The sequence below is a fragment of the Typopeltis vanoorti genome, unplaced genomic scaffold, assembly GCF_054136105.1.
Source record: "Typopeltis vanoorti isolate ZY-2024b unplaced genomic scaffold, IOZ_Tvanoo_1.0 HiC_scaffold_2195, whole genome shotgun sequence".
Classification (NCBI taxonomy): Eukaryota; Metazoa; Arthropoda; class Arachnida; order Uropygi; family Thelyphonidae; genus Typopeltis; species Typopeltis vanoorti.
In genome coordinates, this window is record NW_028328059.1 from 1 (window position 1) to 5,774 (window position 5,774).

The 5,774-nt window shown below is 38.3% G+C and overlaps 1 pseudogene; it reads right to left on the reverse strand.

Moving 5' to 3' along the window:
* Positions 1-2,794: 2,794 nt before the first annotated feature.
* Positions 2,795-3,691, reverse strand: LOC150092196 (retinol dehydrogenase 14 pseudogene; annotated as a pseudogene).
* Between the last annotated feature and the right edge of the window lie 2,083 nt (positions 3,692-5,774).

A 5,774-nucleotide genomic window follows, 5' to 3' on the forward strand; every position in this document is an offset into this window, starting at 1 on the left:
TTTTTTTTTTTTACACTCTGCTGCCTTTTATGAGATTGTCTCTTCTAGACCTGCTTGTCAGACGAACTCTGACTGGTGCGGATTGTGGCAAGCTTTGTTTTTTGCTCTTCCTGGGAATACGATTTACTGCCTGAATGTCGTTATGCTGTAGGGGGTTGTCAATTGCATGGCCTAACTTAAAAATTACGTCTCTGAGATTTTCTGTGGATATAGTTTCAGGAAGACCGTTTATGACAAGATCTTTATGTTATTGATGATTTAAAAGTTCGTATTGTAGTTTTAGGGAATTAAGTTCTTGACGGAGTTCAGAGGTTTCTTTCATCAAATTATGTTTCCTGAGACCTAATTCTGCCCGTCTACCATTAATGTTGCGATAACTATGCTCAAAAAAAGTTTACTAAACAACTATAATGCATGCCTCTATCAAATGATGCTGTTGTTCGGCGAATTGGTGATATATGTGCAGATGTGCAACAAAAACGTTTGTCGAAGCTTTGTGACCAGTTATTCTCAATTCAGCTTGACGAGGCAACAGATAGCAAATAGCAACAAGGATTGTAATTTAATTGCTTGTGTTCGAGTTTGCGATGGATTATCAGCAGTTGAAGAGTTATTGTTTTGTAAACGAATAGAAAGAAGAGCCACAGCATCAGAAGTGTTCAAAATATTGGACGAATTTATATGCAAGGCTAACATACAATGAAAAAATTGGAATTTGCATTGATGATGCTTGAGTCGTGTCTGGAAGGTTTAAAAGTTTACAAGCCCTTGTGAAAAAAAAATCCTCACAATATATTTGGACACATTACACGATTCATAGAGAAGCCCTGCAAAGGAAATGAGTCCTGGTCTAAACAGTGTGTTAACAACAGTTATAACCGTGGTGAATTATACAAAAATGAGACTCTTAAAATCAAGACTGTTTTCTGTACTTTGCGAAGACATTGCTGGAGCGGAACATTCAGCGTTACTATTTTACTACGAGACAAGATGGTTATCACAAGGAAAATGCTTACAAAGTTTTTACGAGTTAACAGACGAAATACCAAACTTCTTGGAAGAGGAAAATCACGAAGAAGCAGGGAAGTTTAAAGACCACTTATTTGTGATGAAATTGGACTACTTGGTGAACATATTCGACAAACTAAATATATTAAACCTGCAGCTTCAAGGAAAAAATACACATATCTTAGGGATGAGTGACCAAGTTAATGCTTTTTGTAAAAAACTAGAGTTATGGAACAAAAAAGTTAAAGCAACAAAAATGAGAAATGTTAGCAAACGTGGATAAATTTATCAAATCCTACAAGACAAAAGAGCAACACATCAATGTTTTATTTTCAACTATTGAAAATCATTCAAGAATGTTGACGAAGCATTTTAGAAAATATTTTATAACCGAAGACAACATAAAGGCGATGTACGAGTGGGTTAGAAACTCTTTTCAAATTACCCCTGAAGGTTTCTCAATTGAAGAAGAGGAACAATTTATAGACTTCACGTCAAGCGTGAAGTCTATAAATTGTTCAAAAATTCAAACACAATCAAAAGACAATTTGCATCTAAATCGCAGTTTGAATTTTGGGACGGTGTTGTTGATGAATTTTCTGCACTAAAGTCAACAGCTTTTCGTGCACCTTTGCCGTTTCCAACATATATCTTTTGGAAATCGGTTTTCTGCAGTGTCTTCCTTAAAAACAAAATGTAGATTTCAGTTAAATATAGAAAGAGAACTAAGAGTGTCAATTTCCAATGTACCATCATCGTATGAAAAGCTTTGCTCCGCAAGAAGATTGTCTATATTGTCAATACAGTGGATTTTATTCGCTTTATGATTTTATTTTATGTTTTTGTTTTTATATTGTTTTTGTGTCAATAAATATTTTCGTTAAATGTTTCTGTTTCAATAAAGTTATTTTTCAGCGTAAACACTAAACTAGCGGTGTACAAAACAATATTCAAGCCAGTTTGAACTTCTAAATCTGAGAACTGGTTCGAAATATTACATTTGTTCAAAGAACGGAGCCAAAATGAGAGTTCAGAGAAACATTAGGGAGTGAACTGATGGTATCAATGGTAAATCTTATGAAAATGAATACGTTAAGATCTTGACTTGTTCGCCTTTAAGAATGAGGGAAGTGAGCAAAGCTAATATCAGGTGGAATCATTAATTAAATAGAAATTTAACTAGGAAAAATAACGAAACAGAATGTTAATCGATGTTTGATATCAGGAGGGCAAGAAAAAGACCCAGAGGAAGATGAAGATCTAGGTGGATTGATGCAGTAAGAAATGAGGTCTTATTGCATGGTTGGTCAGAAAGCTGTGGCAAATGTTAGCACTCCGCCTGTTTTCCTAAACTACACCACATACAAATTATTGCACAGGTGCAAGGCTATACGCACTGTGAGATGTTTCATCATGTAAGGTAGTTGTTGAGGCACATTATAAAACTCAAATTAGCATAATTAACACAATAAACAGCAATAAAATATTTAATGAATTTAGTGAATGCTTGCTATGGTTGCTTAATACCACTGCGCTACCTGGAGGTTTTTGTTTTGTTTTTGATGGTGAATTTAATATTTTTTCCGTTTTCGTGTTAGTTTTATTTCAGTTATTATAATTACAATGTATTACATCTAGGCACAAGGGTAATTGACCATATTTAAATTCAAATACAATAAATGGTTTTGGTATTTTAATTAAAACCACCAAAAATGGTATCGATGGAATTTTTGTTAAAATGATAGTACAAATATGCCTTGAACAAACAAACCGGTCAAGCTTGATATCAACAAGAGTTTTTCACATCAGATAGTCCGGTGAGCGCTTCGGACACCTCCCATAATTTTTGGTTAAGAATGACATTGCTGCTCATTTGGGAGGCATCAGTACAACGACATTCAGCGAAATATTTTCCCGACACGTTTTCCAACCTTTCATCTATGGCCAAGTAAAGAGAAGTCTGTGCTCCATCTTTACAATTTTTAAAGAAGAAGCGATATACCAATGGCCTGGCCACATATATATTTAGCAATTTAAGTAGTCCCGTAGCATTACGATCAAGGGATGTGTTCACTGCTCCAGGATGTAAAGCATTCACTGTGACTCCAGTGCCTTGCAATCTCCGGCTTAATTCAACAGTGAACAACACATTCGCAAGCTTCGTATTGCAATAGACCCAGAGAGGATGAAGAACTTGCTTTTCGCTGTTAAGATTGTCACAATCCAAGGCACCGTAAAAGTGAAGGCATGATGACAGCATAACAATCCGAGAGGGGGCACTTTTCTTTAGTAAATCGAGAAGGAGGTTGGTTAGCAAGAAAGGACCGAAATGGTTTGTAGCAAATTGCACTTCCAATCCGTCTTCTGTCAGATGTAAACCTGGTTCACTGACCATGCCAGCATTGTTGATGAGGACATCGAGTCGTTGTTCGGTCTGCTGGAAGTCTTCAACGAATGCACGCACTGATTTCAGAGAGCTCAAGTCCAACTGTTTGATGACCACGTTGTCTTTACCAGTCGATCGAACGATGTCTAGGGCAGCTTCCTTTGCACGTTCAACACTTCTACAAGCCATGATCACTCGCGCATTTCTTCGCACAAGCTCTCTTGCTGTTTCTTTGCCGATACCGGAGTTTGCCCCTGTGATGATCACCGTTTTTCCTGTCATATCTCGTGTACTCTTACATATTCCTAAAGTCCTCTTAAGGTAGATTTTTAAAAATACAAGACTCAAGCCCACTACGAATAACAGATTTCCAATGAAATAGCTTACAGTTGAAATCATGACTTCTTTTTCTTCTTCCTTTATTCCTGAAAGAACAGTAGTTTATTAATTTCAACTGCACATGTTAAAATGATTATGTAATTGGCAACGTCAACTGATTTGATTCTGTTTGAAAAGTATCCGTGGATTTGTGAAGTAAGAAAGGTAACGAAGCAAGTGTACTCTGAGTTCCGTAATTTTTGGTTAATCGATGCTTATTTTGTATTACATCAACACATACCGCCACTGAATTATAAAGTACACTTAAACGTCACCGCAGATATGCAAAACACTTGGCCACGTGTTCTAGACAGCTAATTAAGAATGTTGCTAGTCAGTAATCGTCAGTAGTGTTGATTGCAATGGGAAAAAATAAAGGATATTTTAGAAGAGGTCACAATAAGCCCTACGATAAAGGTGGTGCAGAATACCGTGACTGGAAAGTGGAAGACTGAAAAAAAGTCATGTGGTCCTACCAGTCACGGTACATCTTGTTTCGTACCGACGGCAGTCAGACAGTTTGGCCGGAGTCCCATGAAGCAATGTACTCAGCTTGCCTTGAAAACACAACTCAAAGTTCTGGAGATGGATGATTGGATGTCCTCCAGGTACTATCTGAATATTGTTGCCGATCAAGTCCATCCTTAATGTTGACTTTTTTATTATCCAGCGAATCCAGCATGTGAAGGTTCTTCATGGATAATAATGCCAATTTCCATCGCACAAGAATTGCTTAAAGTGGTTTAGCGAGCATGACAGCGACTTCCACCATCTTACTGGCCACGGCAAAGCCCATATCTGAGTCCCAATTAGAATATATGAGATATGTTAGAAAAACAGATCCGGAAGCAAAGTCCTCTTTCGTCAAATCAGAGTCACATCTGCTGAACGCCTGGAATGTTGTAGAAACAGATGCAATCCAACACTTTGCGGAATCAGTCAAACCGCACATGTGCTGTGATTCGGCTTAAAAGAGGTGTTAAATAAACGTTTCTAATTTACTGGACGACATGTGTATTATACGGGGTTGCAATAAAGTCCGGTTTTGTGAATTTAGAAATACTAAGCATGTGTTTAAATTCTTCGTGAAAGTATCTCAGTATCAAATATGTTTACTGCTGAGAAATCCTTGAATAGCAGATGGTTAGTGAGAGTAGTTACTCTTTTGAAGAGTGTATTAGTTTGGACAATTTCAACGCGTTGTTCCAAGAAAACAAACAGTTTAGTTCAGTGAAGCAGCGATTATAGCAATACCCTTAGAAAACCCGTGGTGGAGCAACAAAGCATCTACGAGACTGGAGAGAGAGAGAGAGAGAGAGTCGGTGAGGGAAGAGTCATCGGTTACGCGAATGGCTCCCTTCTCAATACTGTCAGGCAATCTGATTTCATTTTTCATTCATTTCGTATGATGATTCAACGGCCGTGAGCCCCTTTTACGGGGAGGTACGGCACTACCTCAATCCCCCCCTATTTTTATCTGGGCTCGTGACCAGCATAGCTGACAATTGAGACCTATGGCTGGAAGGATTGTCTTAAGTATTCCCGACGCAGGTTTGCCTGCTTGCGAGATGAAAAACCTCAGATAAACTGGGGAGAAAAAGCCTGCTGTTCACGACCAAGACCGGCTAACTTGGCTATGGCTGAGGAATATCCTTCAGCTCCTCACGTCTCCGACGTGAATCGAACCTAGGACACTCCTTCCCCAGGCATATGGTTGCGAAGGGAAAAGCCACTAGGCTAATGGCGAGGACAGCATTCTGATGGAGGAGGTATTAGAAACACCACTCGAAGTGTGGGAAAAATATTCTAAAGTTGGGAGCATTTGGGCTTTTTAAAGTGTCTGGAGTTGAGCAGAAGAGAAGTGCTGTTTGGGACGAAAAATAATACACAGCTTTTTTGTTTTGAGACTACGAGGCTATGAATCTGAAATGCTTATGCCGGGATAGATTAGAAGTGAGTGATAACCAAAGAAAAGAAAACTGATCCTGGTTGGCAAGTAGAA